Source organism: Amborella trichopoda, chromosome 1, assembly GCF_054954075.1.
Source record: "Amborella trichopoda isolate Santa Cruz 75 chromosome 1, AtrichopodaSantaCruz75HAP2 v2.0, whole genome shotgun sequence".
In the NCBI taxonomy this organism is placed as follows: domain Eukaryota; kingdom Viridiplantae; phylum Streptophyta; class Magnoliopsida; order Amborellales; family Amborellaceae; genus Amborella; species Amborella trichopoda.
In genome coordinates, this window is record NC_142336.1 from 2,200,524 (window position 1) to 2,217,783 (window position 17,260).

Genomic DNA, 17,260 nt, shown 5'->3' on the forward strand with positions numbered 1-17,260 from the left:
CCTTTCGCAACTAGAAAAGTTGATAGTTACATTCTGTGAGCAGTTGGTAGCTATACCTGACGTCCCCAGCAACTAGAAACATCTAAATGCTTTTGGAAACAAAAGTTTGCAAATGATGCCCAAACTATCTCACCTTTCTAAACTAAGAAAGTTGAATGTTATATACTGTCTTCAGCTGGTAGCTTTCCCTGAGCTCCCCAACAGCTTGAAACGTCTAAATACTTCTAGATGCTGGAGTTTGTAAATGATGCCCAAACTATCTCACCTTTCTGAACCAGAAAAATATGAATGTTTCATACTGTGAACAGCTGGCAGCTACTCCGGAGCTCCCCAGCAAATTGAAAGATCTGCATGCTTTTTCATGCAATAGTTTGCGAATGATGCCTAGACTATCTCACCTTTCTAAACTAGAAACCTTGGATGTTTCCTGTTGTGAGTTGCTGATAGCTATCCTTGAGCTCTCCAGCAGTTTGAAACATCTAAATGCTTCTACATGCAAAAGTTTGATTCCCAAACTATCTCACCTTTCTGAGCTAAATTATTTGAATGTTTCATACTGTGAGCAGTTGGTAGCTATTTTTGAGCTCTCCAGCAGTTTGAAATATCTAAATGCTTCTCAATGCAAAAGTTTGCAAATGTTGCCCCAACTATCTCACCTTTCTGAACTAAGAACTAAAATACTTGAATGTTTCGTACTGTGAGAAGTAGTTGGCTGTCCACTATCTCCCCACCACATTGAAAACTCATGAGGCTTCCAACTGTATATCGTTGCAAACGGTATCCAACCTCTCTCACCTTTCGCAACTTGAAAATTTGGATCTCAGATACTGTAAGAGGTTGACTGAGGTACAAAGTCCATATGGGCTGCATTCTTTAAGATTATTGTACATGAATTTGTTCAACTCTCATAGGCTTATGGAGATGAAAGTCTGTTCAAAGTAAGTTTCTTCTTTCGCAAGAAAACTCCTACTTGGTTTTTGAGTTACCTCTCTTTGACTGCTAAATTCATTTTTCTTTTCACTGTTACACACGCTCACACTGTGCAGGAAATCCTTGGAACTACAGAGTACCTTCATGTTTCGGGGAGCAAGGGTCTGGATTGGTTCATGTATCGGAGTTTGCCATACACATCGCATCGAAGTCTAGATGTGGGTTCTCCAAATTTGCTCACGCATCAGACTCTGTCGTTCACAATGTTGAGACTTTTGAAAGTGGACTTTCATATTAGAGAAGTGCTAGTGTACTTCACTATTTATATCCGTGATATCAGTTGCTGCAGCTTGAGACATCTTGAGTTGTTATTCAAGAGGAAACGTAGGGAATTCTGTAGAAGGCTAATAGACGCTTCCGAGTGGATGAGGATGAATACAATCTGTAACAGTCGGAGTGGTTGAAAGAAGGAGATCAAATTGAACTTGTCACTACTTCAGAACGTTGTGACGGTTAATGTTGTTGGGTTTATATGGCCTTTAAAGGCCTTATGCTTGTGTAATGAAAAACATTTACTACAGTGGAACATAAACTCAAGGGGAGTGTGATCCCTTGAAGACCATACTAAGCAAATGATATTTGCGGATAACTGACTGTGCTTTACGATTTAAACCAGTCGATTGGAAAACCCAAGGTACCTGGGCACAAAAAATAAACCGAGAGGTTGGGTTAGCTCTGGATTATGTCGGAGCTTATGCCTAGATGAGTAAGCCGAGGGGCTGTGTGACCCTTGTGTGTGATGGTAGGCCTACAGAGACGGGGGCCAAAACCTCATCCTTGTTCCATCACATGGCATGCATATGGATAGATCATCGGGAAAGCTAGATATCCACCTTTGGGTGAAGCATATGCATGTGCGAGAGAGTCCCCTATGCGCCATAGAGCTGTGGTCGAATCAGGTCGTGGTGACATTGACTTGTCTCTAGGGAGGACCTGTAATCCACAGACTGGGATTGCAACTCCTTGGCTCATCGACAGACTTTGGTGACCTGCTAATGAGCCCCTGCTTAAACTATGGGTCGTGGAAAACACTGGGTCGGTTCGATTAAGAGTCCACAGTTGAAGGTGGAGTACCCTGTGATCGTTGATTGAATTCCTGAACCATATGGATCCACTTCCCATCATATTAATTTATTTGTGTTGATTTTATTATTAAATTATTTTAGATTTATTATTTTAATTTTTGTGAGTCATTCGGTATTTTATTTCTTATTTTTCGACTTATAAAAAGGAAGTTATTAATGTACAAACTGATAATGTTTTAAAATTCATTTTGTTTAAATTTTAAAATATTTATTAAAAAAATACACAGGGGCCCATAGTGCATAAGGGCCCACCATGTGGGTATTAGATGGGGTCCCACATGCCATACATGGGTGGCACGCTCCACCCTTTGATACCTTATCTTGTTGCTTTGTCTTCAAGTTTGTTAATTATGGTAACTACATCTTGTATAGTATGTGGTAAACTATTGATTTGGAAATATTGACCATATCTTATCTTAATTATTGAAGGAATATCTTGACTTGATATTATTGAAATATTCTTATAGAATATATGAGATGGAATATACAATTAATGGCATGCACTGTATCTTTAATGGATTTAATTTATTTAAATATATTGAGGGGAAAAGTGTTTAAGGAAACATGGATAATGGTTCATGTACCTTCTATAATGTTGATGGCCCGTCTATGAATTGGATGACTCAGATCTCTCACCCCACAAGTCACCTCGATCAACGGTTCATATTCGATCTCAAGAAAGAGGCAAACTATGAGAAACCCTAGACCTAAATTTCACTATAAATAGGGGTTCTCTCCCCCGATCTCTACACACCTCTCTCTCCCACAAACTCTCTCGATGTTCCCTAAGGGCCACGCCCCTCTCTGTCTACTCTCTTATTTTTTCTCTCTACTCTCTCTCTCCCCTAAAAGGGACCCTAGGGGGCACGCCCCAACATAGAGAGTCTCACTCTCTCTTGATCTAATTTAAGGGCTTGAAAACTATTAGAGTTTGAGCCTAATTATTTTAGAGTTAGGGTTTTTTAGAGATTTGAGGGTGGTTACTTAGTTTGGCCAAAATTAGCTTTCCCTGTTCAAGATTGAAGCTGGACTGCTGATCCCGCGCCATTGGATGTGGTGACTCGGTATGAGGTGTAAAAAGCCCGGTTGAGGTAATCTCCGGCATCTTTTCTTTTAATTGTTTGTTCTTTTATTTTATATTCCCAAACACAGTATTAGGTTGTATGAATGACATCAAGTAGTTGAGATTTATTTTATTGATGTGTTATTTATTTTTAGAATTTCTATTGTTTGTAATAAGACCACATGTGAGTGATCTTGTTGCCAAAATTATAAGGGGCGATTATTATTAAAAAAAAAAAATTGTATTTTCCCGGCATTTGATTACATAGGTCTTTCTTTCAATTGTGTCTCGAATCCATGGTTTCATTTGAAGGAGGGAGGGATCCATCATGTATACAATGAAGAACATACCAAGGATTCCATTAAAGAAAAGCTGGATGACTTCTTCACTTCATGACACATCAACAACAATTTGCAACCTCGCTATCTCTTATGTACTAGCAACTTTTGAATCAGATTACTACACTCTGCTTTCTTTATATACAAGATCTGGACTCACGTGACTTTAGTGTCATCTGCCTTTTTATTCATTGATTTTGAGTGCAAAAATTTCCTCTTCTTTTTTTTTGCCCCATTTCTTTCGTTCTCTTGATTCCGCATTGGATGAGCAGCAGGGCCTAATTTATTTTTGAGTTACAAAGCGCTCAACTTTTAAAGTATCACAGAGCTCTTATAGGACTCTATCTCTTTCCCATGCACGTGTCTCTAGGGCATGCCAGATGTTATGGAGTCGTTACTTCATAATGATAGAGTTGACAAAGAATTTTATACCTATTTGATTTCTTCCATGTCAGCAGGTTATACTTTATTTTTTTAATTATTTATTTTTTTAATTATTTTTAAGTTTTTATGATTGGGGGAAATCTATTGATATTTGTTCTTAAATTAGAGCTCAACATATTGCTTCTTTGCAGATTATTGGCTCCAATATTGTATCATGCTTTTAAGGAAGGAACTACTATCTTTGAGCACCTCTACACCCACAAAGTAGAGGGGCAAGAGAAAGAGCAAGAGAGAGACTTCTTTCTATTGAGTGATAGCTCATCATTTGCTTTTTCTTGGCTACGCCTTTCTTCTGTACCAAAACGTTTCCCGGCCATTATATATTTTAAATGGCCATTATAGAAAACATTTCAAAATGCTTATAAGGGTATTTGTCACTTTCACTGCTCATCCCTATCCAAATTTGTATTAGATGGCCACAGCCCTTTCCAAACTCTTCATAAGAAAATAAAAAAGTAGTCCCCAAAATAAAAAACCAAAAAAAAAGGATTGTACCGAAAAAGACCATTTATTTTTTTATAAAAGGAGGTTATAATCACTTGTGGTCAATGGATGTGAAATCCAATAGACGAAAGTGTTTATTTTAGACTTTGTACCTAAACAATAACACAGTCTCAACCACTAGATTTCAAATTTAATAGTCAATAATGATTGTGATCTCACTATATCAAAGTAAACCAGGTCATTATATATACTTCCAAAAGAAAAAAGAGTGGCGGCAAACAAGTCAAAAGAAAATAAGCGCATCTTATGTGCCCATTTTTTTAAATTCGGCTACCAAATCCTTACAAACAAAAATTGAAATGATAAAGACCTTGTACCATAGTTGCGCATTAGAGATACATAGAGGGAGAAGCGTTTAGCAACTGTAAACGCATTGACAGGCTTGAGGAATGCAGGTACCACTTACAAGACCTCCTGCACTTTCCACATAAAGATTCCAACAAATATTATCGCAGTCAGATTCCACACAAGGTTTAGAGGGGCTCAGGTCGGGTAGGTTTAGTCGGCACCACTTGATTGGGTCTTCGGGTACGTTATGGATCAGTTTCCTTGCATCTGCAATTATTGGTACTTGAACTGTGCGATTCAAAATAGATCAAATTTCATTGAAAATTTAATAGGCAGAAGAAGAAAAAAAAAAAAAAAAAAAGGGAGGAAAAAATGAAGCCAATTTGAGATAAGATATATTCTCATATGTCGGCACTGTAGAATGAAATTTAATTGAAGTTTTTATAGAGAGAGAGGGAGAACATATAGAAATATTCACATTTTAACATTCAGAGAGAGAAAGAGAGCTGTTGGAAGTCTCATGCAAATTTTGGAAATTTTTCTGTCAATTGCTTACTTCTATTACTTGCGTCCTGCTTGATTTTACTTTACATGAAACATTAATGAAGCATTTGACGAAACTATTCTCACCCATCAATACTTATGAACGTTTTGCGAAATTCGTTCTACCTCATCATATGCGATATTTGTGTTTTTCTTATTTAGTAAAACCTTGGTTATTATAAAATATTAAAGTGGATACATATTCTTCTTTTTCTGTTTTTTTTTAAGGCAAAGAGGGTGTTTAGGTGGGTACCCTACTCAAATATGAAGGAAACGTACAAAGATGTACACGACCATAAAACAAAAGACAAAAGAAGTTGGTAAAACTCAACGTTAGCAACACTTTTTGGGCCCCAAATTTTGAGAATGTAAAATTTAGGATTTAATAACCAACTTAATATAAAAGATGATTAAATAGGACTTTAGGTCGTTCAAAAGAAATTGATTGAACAAGAATGCTCTAATTTTTAGAAGGCAAGATCTAGGTATTGAGGATCTCAAACATCTAAATCTGTCTTCATCTTTTTTTTAAAAAACAATCATTTGGTGATACCTAATATTTTGGACAAAAACAGTCCTCCCAAATTAAATTGGATAGGACCAACAGTTCAACTAATCTAATTAAGGAACTAGTTCAGTCCCATTACATTGTTTGATTTTCGATACAGATGGGCCATTTTTTAAACACTAGTAGCCATATTAGATCACGATTAAAAAACTTGTGATATCCTCTTTAAAGATAGAGACAGAGAGAGATGGAAGGGTCTAAAGAGAAAGAGAGTGGGGATAAAATATATAAAAAAAAATTTTGATTTATCTACCAAGAGATAACTTAAGAAAGGAAGAAAATCTATTAACTCACAAAGACAAAATGTTAGATAACTGAAGAGACCTAGGTCCAAGAGGACAAAAATCAGGAAATAATTCTCTTAGTAACACTACTCTAGAGAGAGAGAGAGATTCAACTTTACCTGAAGCAATAAGGAGCACAAGAAAAACTATTGCTGAGAGCAGCTTCATCTTGGATGTACCCTCAAACACCCGCTCTTCACTTTTTCCAATTGTTAACTGAGGTAGGGTGCATGTATATACAGCTTGAGGGTGATTTGTTTTGCTAAAAATGACCACCATATTCAATTCAATTCGTGAATGCAGAATCCTTTTAGGATTTGACAGTTAATTCCATAAAGTTGCACTTATTTTTTGGGCTCGTTTTGTTCGTGTGAAAACTTGCATCATAAAACTGGTTTTATATGAAACATACAGTTAAGCGTGTATGGAATGTATTTTTCTCATCAATCATCACCGAATAAAAAATAATACATAAAAATAAAATTGACTAAAATACCCCCGAAACTTTACAAGGGTATTTTGGCCATTTTATTTCTTGTAAAATATTTTTTTGATATTTTTTGAAGATTCACTTATCTTTGATGAGCACATACGCCTAAAATTTCAAGTTATTTGAATTTGTAGAAAAAAAAAATTACTGTCAGGTATCTGCGATCGTCAGATCGGCCTAAATTTAATCCAAGCCTTTGGGCTCATTTTTACTTGTGAGCCCATTGGCTCATAGGATCATTTTCATGTATATGTAGTAATGATCCTATAAGGCCCTCCCACACCCATGTGTGTAGGATCCCAGAGGATCACCAATAAATTTGGTAAAGATATTTAGAAAAGTTATCACATAGGTGTGAGACTTATTTTCTAGAGATCTATGCTAAATTTAACGGAGATCCTTTGGGGTCCTATACACATGGGTGTGGGAGGGTCGTAGAAGGTCATTTCGCCCCCTCCGCCCACACACACACACACAGATATATATATGGAAAAGTCTTCCCAACACCTATCGGCGAAATTGAATACTGATTTTGCCTACCCACTTTACCATCCAAGTTTTATCACGCGGTCACGATTGTCCGGTAGTATTTTATTTTTAATTTCATCACGCAGTTACAATTGTCTGGTGATATTTTTTTTTTAATTTTTTTTTTACAAATTGGAATGACCTGAAATTTGGAAGTTATGTAAATCTTACTGAGGCACCTCTAATAAAAATATATAAAAAATTAACCATGAAAAAGGATTTGATCAAAATACCCCTGAAACGTTTCAAGGGTATTTTCATAAATTTGTTTCATGTAAAATATATTTTTTATATTTTTCAATGATTCCCCAATTTTTGATGAATACAGACTCAAGATTTTAGGTTATTTCGAATTGTAGAAAACAAATGAAAAATAAAAACACTACTGGACAATCGTGACCGCGTGATGAACTTTGGACGGTGATGTGAATAGACGAAATCACTGTTTATTTTCCCCTATTGGCGTTGCGTAGTGTTTTCCTTTATGGTATAATGCAACGACACTTCTTAAAAACCATTTTTTGTGGTATTTGTATGACCCAAAAGTTTGCACAAACACTCTCTTCATCTCAATAATCAGTCCCCAAAAAAACAAGTTCAATTTGAACCTTAGATATGGTCAAAATGAGTCCCCTTAAAAACGAATCTTGACCACTTGTTTGGTGAATTTCAAGATCTTGACCTTTATAAACTCAAAATCCATTTTTTCTTTTTTAACATTGTTTCTCTAATAATAATAAAACCATGCAAAAAAATTGAAAATGAAAAAATCCTACTAAGACCTATATCTAAGCATCTCACCAAAATGAACGACCTATGTTAATTACTCTAAAAAAATACTTTCTAGGTTGTGTTTTCAATATTTTATTTTTTGTGATTGTTCATTAGAATGAAAAGAGTGTATATTTCAAAAGTTAGATCAAACAAAATGGCCATAACATGGTTTTTTAAGGTTGGTGCATCATCTTACTATGCAACCGTTGAATGAAATCTTTGCTTATATATATATATATATATATATATATATATATATATATATATATATATATATATATATATATATATATATATATATATGGAAGATATTACAAAACCCCTATAGGTGAAAATGAATGGTGATTTGACTTACCCTCATCACCGTCCAAAGTTCATCGCATGGTCACGATTGTCCGGTAGTGTTTCGTTTTTTTTTTTTTTTCTACAAATTGGAATGACTTGAAATTTAAAGCGTGACGAATCTATAAAAAAATATCAAAAAAATATTTTACATGAAAAATTGATTAGAATACACCCAAAACGTATTTTTGTGAATTTATTTTTTTTGAACTATTATTTTTTTATTTTTTTTTAGGTGTACCTCACTAAGATGTACACACTCACCAAATTTTAGGTCAATCCGATTTGTAGAAAAGAAATGAAAACTGAAACACTACCAAACAATTATGACCGTACGATGAACTTTGGATGGTGATGAGGGTAGGCAAAATCACTGTTCATTTTCGCCTATAGGCATTTAGAAGAATTTTCATATATATATATATATATATATATATATATATATATAAAAGCAATGATTTCATTCAATTCGAAAAGTTGAATATTATAGTATGTGAGCAACTGGTAGCTATCCATGAGCTTCCCAGCAGTTTGAAATATCTATATGCTTCTAGATGCAAAATTTTGCAAACGATGCCCAAACTATCTCACCTTTTTAACCTGGAAAACTTGAAGGTTACATCCAGTGAGCAGCTGGTAGCTATCACTGAGCTCCTCAGCTGCTTGAAACTTCTACTTGCTGATAGTTGCAAAAGTCTACAAGGGATACCCAAACTATCTCACCTTTCTCAACTACAAGTACTGTCTCTTGCAAAATGTGAGCAGCTAGTAGCTCTTCCTGAGCTCCCCAGCAGTTTGAAATATCTAAATGCTTATGGATACAAAATTTTGCAAATGATGCCAAAACTATCTCACCTTTCTCAACTAGAAAAGTTGATAGTTACATCCTGTGAGCAGTTGGTAGCTACATTTGAGGTCCCCAGCAACTAGAAACATCTAAATGCTTTTGGAAACAAAAGTTTGCAAATGATGCCAAAACTATCTCACCTTTCTAAACTAAGAAAGTTCAAGGTTATATATTGTCTTCAGCTGGTAGCTATCCCTGAGCTCCCCAACAGCTTGAAACGTCTAAATACTTCTAGATGCGGGAGTTTGTAAATGATGCCCAAACTATCTCACCTTTCTGGACCAGAAAACTTGAATGTTTCATACTGTGAACTGCTGGCAGCTACTTTGGAGCTCCCCAGCAAATCGAAAGATCTGCATGCTTTTGCATGCAATAGTTTGCGAATGATGCCTAGACTATCTCACCTTTCTAAACTATAAACCTTGGATGTTTCATGCTGTGAGTAGCTGGTAGCTATCCTTGAGCTCTCCAGCAGTTTGAAACATCTAAATGCTTCTACATGCAAAAGTTTGATACCCAAACTACCTCACCTTTCTGAACAAAAATATTTGAATGTTTCATACTGTGAGATGCTGGTAGCTATTCCTAAGCTTTCCAGCAGTTTGAAATATCTAAATGCTTCTCAATGCAAAAGTTTGCAAATGATGCCTCAACTATCTCACCTTTCTGAACTAAAATACTTGAATGTTTCATACTGTGAGAAGTAGTTGGCTGTCCACTATCTCCCCACCACATTGAAAACTTCTGAGGCTTCCATTTATATATCGTTGCAAACGGTACCCAACCTCTCTCACTTTTCGCAACTTGAAAATTTGGATCTCAGATACTATAAGAGGTTGACTGAGGTACAAAGTCCATATGGGCTGCATTCTTTAAGATTATTGTACTTGAATTTGTTCAACTCTCATAGGCTTATGGAGATGACAGTCAGTTCAAACTAAGTTTCTTCTTTCGCAAGAAAACTCCTACTTGGTTTTTGAGTTATCTCTCTTTGACTGCTAAATTCATTTTTCTTTTCACTGTTACACATGCTCACACTGTGCAGGAAATCCTTGCAACTTCAGAGTACCTTCGTGTTTCGAGGTGCAAGGGTCTGGATTGGTTCATGTATCAGAATTCGCCATATACATCGCATCGAAGTCTAGATGTGGGTTATCCAAATTTGCTCACGCATCAGACTCTGTCGTTCACAATGTTGAGACTTTTGAAAGTGGACTTTCATATTAGAGAAGTGCTAGTGTACTTCACTATTTATATCCGTGATATTAGTTGCTGCAGCTTGAGACATCTTGAGTTGTTATTCAAGAGGAAAGGTACGGAATTCTGTAGAAGGCTAATAGACGTTTCCGAGTGGATGAGGATGAAAACATTCTGTAACAGTAGGGGTGGTTGAAAGAAGGAGATCAAATTGAACTTGTCACTACTTCAAAATGTTGTGACGGTTAATGTTGTTGGGTTTATGTGGCCTTTAAAGGCCTTATGAGTGTGTAATGAAAACATTTACTATAGTGGAACATAAACTCAATGGGAATGTGGTCCCATAAAGACCATACTAAGCAAATGATATTTGCAGATAACAGACTGTGCTTGACTATCTAGGCCAGTCGATTGGAAAACCCAAGGTACGTGGGCATAAAAAATAAACCGAGAGGGGTTTTTGGGTTAGCCCTTGATTATGTTGGAGCTTACGCCTAGATGAGTAAGCCGAGGGGCTGTGTGACCCTTGTGTGTGATGGTAGGCCTACAAAGACGGGGCAAAACCTGATCCTTGTTCCATCACATGGCATGCATATAGATAGATCATCGGGAAAGCTAGATATCCACCTTTGGGTGAAGCATATGCATGTGCGAGAGATACCCCTACGCGCCATAGAGCTATGGTTGCATCAGGCCGTGGTGACATTGACTTGTCTCTAGTGGAGGACCAGTAATCCACAGGCTAGGATTGCAACTCCTTGGCTCATCGACCAAACTTTGATGACCTGCTAATGAGCCCCTGCTTACACTGTGGGTCATGGGAAACACTGGGTCGGTTCGATTAAGAGTCCACAGTTGAAGGTGGAGTACCCCGTGATCGTTGATTGAATTCTTGAACCATATGGATCCACTTCTCATCATATTAATTTATTTGTGTTGATTTTATTATTAAATTATTTTAGATTGATTATTTTAATTTTTGTAAGTCATTTGATAATTTATTTCTTATTTTTTGACTTATAAAAAGGAAGTTATTAATTTGAAAAGTTATAATGTTTTAAAATTCATTTTGTTTAAATTTAAAAATATTTATTAAAAAAAATACACAGGGACCCATATTGCACAAGGGCCCACCATGTGGGTATTCGGTGGGGTCCCACATGCCATACATGGGTGGCACGCTCCACCCTTGGATACCTTATCTTGTTGCTTTGTCTTCAAGTTTTTTAATTATGGTAACTACATCTTGTAGTATGTGGTCAAATATTGATTAGGAAATACTGACCATATCTTATCTTAATTATTGAAGGAATATCTTGACTTGATATTATTGAAATATTCTTATGGAAAATATGAGATGGAATATGCAATTAATGGCATGTACTGTATCTTTAATTGATTTAATTTATTTAAATATATTGAGGGGAAAATTGTTTAAGGAAACGGGGATAATGGTTCATGCACCTTTCATAATGTTGATGGCCCGTCTATGGATTGGATGACTCGGATCTCTCACCCCACAAGTCACCTTGATCAACGGTTCATATTCAATATCAAGAAATAGGCAAACTATGAGAAACCCTAGACCTAAATTTCACTATAAATAAGGGTTCTCTCCCCCCATCTCTACATACCTCTCTTTCCCACAAACTCTCTCGATCTTCCCTAAGGGCCATGCCCCTCTCTCTCTACTCTCTCATTTTCTCTCTCTACTGTCTCTCTGCCCTAAAAGGGACCCTAGGGGGCACGCCCCAACATAGAGAGTCTCACTCTCTCTTGATCTAATCTAAGGGTTGGGAAAAAATTAGGGTTTGAGCCCAATTATTTTAGAGTTAGGGTTTTGTAGAGATTTACGGGTGGTTATTTAGTTTGGTCGAAATTAGCTTTCCCTAATCAAGATTGAAGCTAGATCGCTGATCCCATGCCATTGGATGTGGTGACTCGGAATAAGGTGTAAAAAGCTCGGTTGAGGTAATCTCCGACATCTTTTCTTTTAATTGTTTGTTCTTTTATTTTATATTCTCAAACACAGTATTAGGTTGTATGATGGACATAAAGTAGTTGAGATTTATTTTATTGATGTGTTATTTATTTTTAGAATTTCTATTGTTTGTAATAAGACCACATGTGAGTGATCTTGTTGCCAAAATTATAAGGGGCGATTATTATTAAAAAAACAAAATTGTATTTTCCCGGCATTTGATTACATAGGTCATTCTTTCAAATGTGTCTTGAATCCATGGTTTCATTTGAAGGAGGGAGGGATCCATCATGTATACAACAAAAAAGATACCGAGGATTCCATTTAAGAAAAGCTAGAGGACTTCTTGACTTCAGGACTCATCAACGAAGATTTGCAACCTCGCTATCTCTTATGTACTAGCAACTTTTGATTCAGATAGCAACTTTTAATGTATCACAGAGCTCTTATAGGACTCTCTCTCTTTCCCCATGCATGTGTCTCTAGGGCATGCCAGATGTTGTGGAGTCCTTACTTCATAATGATAGAGTTGACAAAGAATTTTATTCCTATTTGATTTCTTCCATGTCAGCAGGATATACTTTAATTTTTTAATTATTTATTTATTTTTTTATTTTTAAGTTTTTATGATAGGGGGAAAGTCTATTGATATTTGTTCTTAGATTAGAGCTCAACATATTGCCTCTTTGCCGATTATTGGCTCCAATATTGTGTCATGCTTGTAAGGAAGGAACTACTATCTTTGAGCACCTATACACCCACAAAGTAGAGGGGCAAGAGAAAGAGCAGGAGAGAGACTTCTTTCTATTGGAGATAGCTCATCATTTGCTTTTTCTTGGCTACGTCTTTCTTCTGTGCCATTATAGAAAACATTTCAAAATGCTTATAAGGGTATTTTTCACTTTCATGGCTCATCCTTGTCCAAATTTGTATTAGATGGCCACAGCCCTTTCCAAACTCTTCATAAGAAAATAAAAAAGTAGTCCCCAAAATAAATAACCAAAAAAAAAGGATTTTACCGAAAAGGACCATTTATTTTTTCATAAAAGGAAGTTATAATCACTTGTGGCCATTTGCTGTGAAATCCAATACATGAAAGTGTTTATTTTGGACTTTGTACCGAAACAATAACACAGTCTCAACCACTAGATTTCAAATTTAATAGTCAATAATGATTGTGATCTCACTATATCAAAGTAAACAAGGTCATTATATATACTTCCAAAAGAAAAAAGAGTCGCGCCAAACAAGTCAAAAGAAAATAAGTGCATCTTATGTGCCCATTTTTTTAAATTCGGCTACCAAATCCTTACAAACAGAAATTGAAATGACAAAGACCTTGGACCATAGTTGCGCATTAGAGATACATAGAGAGAGAAGCGTTTAGCAACTGTAAACGCATTGACAGGCTTGAGGAATGCAGGTACCACTTACAAGACCTCCTGCACTTTCCACATAAAGACTCCAACAAATGTTATCGCAGTCAGATTCCACACAAGGTTTAGAGGGGCTCAGGTCGGGTAGGTTTAGTCGGCACCACTTGATTGGGTCTTCGGGTACGTTATGGATCAGTTTCCTTGCATCTGCAATTATTGGTACTTGAACTGTGCGATTCAAAATAGATCAAATTTCATTGAAACTTTAATAGGCAGAAGAAGAAAAAAAAGAAAAAAAAAGGGAGGAAAAAATAAAGCCAATTTGAGATAAGATATATTCTCATATGTCGGCACTGTAGATGAAATTTAATTGAAGTTTTTTTAGAGAGAGAGGGAGAACATAGAGAAATATTCCCATTTTAACATTCAGAGAGAGAAAGAGAGCTGTTGGAAGTCTCATGCAAATTTTGGAAATTTTTCTGTTGCTTACTTCTATTACTTGCATCCTGCTTGATTTTATTTTACATGAAACATTAATGAAGCATTTGACGAAACTATTCTCACCCATCAATACATGAACGTTTTGCGAAATTCGTTCTACCTCATCATATGCGATATTTGTGTTTTTCTTGTTTAGTAAAACCTTGGTTATTATAAAATATTAAAGTGGATGCATATTCTTCTTTTTCTGTTTTTTTTAAGGCAAAGAGGGTGTTTAGGTGGGTACCCTACTCAAATATGAAGGAAACGTACAAAGATGTACACGACCATAAAACAAAAGACAAAAAAAGTTGGTAAAACTCAACGTTAGCAACACTTTTTGGGCCCCAAATTTTGAGAATGTAAAATTTAGAACTTAATAACCAACTTAATAGAAAAAATGATTAAATAGGACTTTAGGTTCTTTAAAAGAAATAGATTGAACAAGAATGTTCTAATTTTTACAGGGCAAGATCTTGGTATTGAGGATCTCAAACATCTAAATCTGTCTTCATCTTTTTTTAAAAAAACAATCATTTGGTGATACCTAAAATTTTGGACAAAAACAATTCTCCCAAAGTACTTTTTGGCCAGAAGAAGTTGTTGTGCAGTATGCTCCGGCTCAAAGAAGTATACTTAATAAATAATAAGATATTTTGGCAGCTCAGCTATAACATTTGCCCTAAGAAAATGCAAGTACTTTTAAAAGTGAAAGAAGGGAGGCTCTACTATTTAATGTTTTGATATTCTCTCTCAATATTTGAAAGCAGTTTTTGAAACCCGGATTGGTATGGTGAATCGTCTCGTTACTAGGCAATACTCCTAATCGCTTCGGTGAAGACTGAAAACCGAAAAATTCCTTTTTGCTATTTTACTACAGAAATAATAAAAACCCTTAAAAAAATTTAAATTGGACAGGACCAACAGTTAAACTAATCTAAATAAAGAACTTGGTCAGTCCCATTACATTGTTTGATTTCCGATCCAGATGGGACATTTTTTAAACACTAGTTGCCATATTAGATGACGATTAAAAAACTTATGGGATCCTCTTTAAAGATAGAGACAGAGAGAGATGGAAGGGTCGAAAGAGAAAGAGAAAGCGAGTGGGGATAAAATATATAAAAAAGAATTTTGATTTATCTACCAAGATATAACTTAAGAAAGGAAAAAAATCCTTTAATTCACAAAGACCAAAGGTTAGATAACTGAAGAGACCTAGGTCCAAGAGGACAAAAATCAGGAAGTAATTCTCTTAATAACACTACTCTAGAGAGAGAGAGATTCAACTTTACCTGAAGCAATGAGGAGGACCAGAAAAACTATTGCAGAGAGCAGCTTCATCTTGGATGTACCCTCAAACACCCGCTCTTCACTTTTTCCAATTGTTAACTGAGGTAGGGTGCATGTATATAGAGCCTGAGGGTGATTTTTTTTGCTAAAAATGACCACCATATTCAATTCAATTCGTGAATGCAGAATCCTTTTAGGATTTGAGATTTAATTCCATAAAGTTGCGCTTATTTTTAGGGCTCGTTTTGTTCGTGTGAAAACTTGCATCATAAAACTGGTTTTATATGAAACGTACAGTTAAGCGTGAATGGTTCGTGGGTAAAAAGTGAACCCTTTTAATTGGTTTTACCAAGTGTTTTAAAAATTGTTAGATTCGATTCGGAATCGGACGATCCAAATTGAGTATCGATTAGATCATTTCGGATCCAGTCATAAAACAAGATCCGACCGTCATACTTTTTTTTTTTTCAAAGTTAGGAAGGCTTTTTTTTAATTTTATTAAGTCGGGAGGGCAATTATGTAATTTCTTTAAAAATTGGGACAATTGTGTTATGACGTACAAGTGTTTCTTTTCCTATAATGCCTTGCTTGGGTCACGTGGCCACAAGGGCTTCTTTGTTCTACAAGAAGTCAACTGTTCGGGCAGTGGCAAGCCAAGCAAAAAGCATAGAAGAACTCAGCTGTTCACGCAGTCGTAAGGCAAGCAATGAGCTTTGATAGTGGTAACAATGTCAAAGCACAGGTTGAAGAGAGCGGGTTTGCTTTTATAAAAAGCGTTTGTTGAAGAAACGAAGTCGGCTGTTCAGGCAGTGGCAAGGCTCCTAAGAGCTTTGCTAGTGGTGGCAATGTCAACGCACAAGTTAATGAGGGTGTGTTTGCTTTTATAAAAAGCAATTGTTGAAGGAACGAAGAAAATTACAGGAAAAAAAAAACAAACCAACGAATGCAAGCAAGAAAATAGATGCACGTTAGCATCCTTGCTTCTTTAACGCTCCCTTGTTTCTGTAAAGAAACGAAAAAAACTAAAGGAAACAAAAAACAAACCAACAAATGAAAGCAAGAAAGCGGATGCACGCTAGTGCCCTTACTTCTTGCTTTCTATCCTATGCTTGAGCCACGTGGCCTTATCTTGCTTCTTGCTTTCTAGCCTACGCTTGTTGGGCCACGTGCCCCAATCTTGCCCCTTTGTCCTACCCCCAAGAACATGAGCCTACACTTGTTGGGCCACGTGGCCCTATCTTGCCTCTTGCTTTCGAGCCTATGCTTGTTAGAGCATTAGCACCCTTGTGTCTTTAATGTTCCCTTGCTTCTTTAAAGAAACGAGAAAAACTACCAGAAAAAAAAAACAAACCAATAAATGCAAGCAAGAAAACAGATGCAAGTTAGTGCCCTTGCTTCTTGCTTTCGAGCCTACGCTTTTTGAACCATGTGGCCCTATCTTGCTTCTTGCTTTCGAGCCTACACTTGCTGGGCCACGTGCCCCAATCTTACCCCTTTGTCCTACCCCCACGAACACGAGCGTGTGCTTGTTGTGCCACATGGCCCTATCTTGCTTCTTGCTTTCGAGCCTACTCTTGTTGGGCCACGTGCCCCTATCTTGCCCTTTTGTCCTACTCGCCCCTTTGTCCTATCCCCAAGAGCACAAGCCTACGCTTGTTGAGCCACATGGCCCTATCTTGCTTCTTGCTTTCGAGCCTACGCTTGTTGGGCCACATGCCCCTCTTGCCCCTTTGTCCTAGCCTCAAGAACATGAGCCTACACTTGTTGGGCCACGTGGCCCTATCTTGCTTCTTGCTTTCAAGCCTACGCTTGTTGGGCCACGTGCCCCTATCTTGCCCACTTGTC

General features: G+C 36.6%; 1 long non-coding RNA gene across 1 annotated transcript; it reads right to left on the reverse strand.

Annotated features, from left to right (window-relative positions):
• Positions 1 to 13,523: 13,523 nt before the first annotated feature.
• On the reverse strand, positions 13,524 to 15,702 carry LOC148783473 (uncharacterized). Its single transcript, XR_016044456.1, has 2 exons — positions 15,418 to 15,702; positions 13,524 to 13,870 (listed from the first exon to the last, which is right to left on the reverse strand). It is a non-coding gene; the product is annotated as an uncharacterized LOC148783473 (long non-coding RNA).
• Positions 15,703 to 17,260: the final 1,558 nt, after the last annotated feature.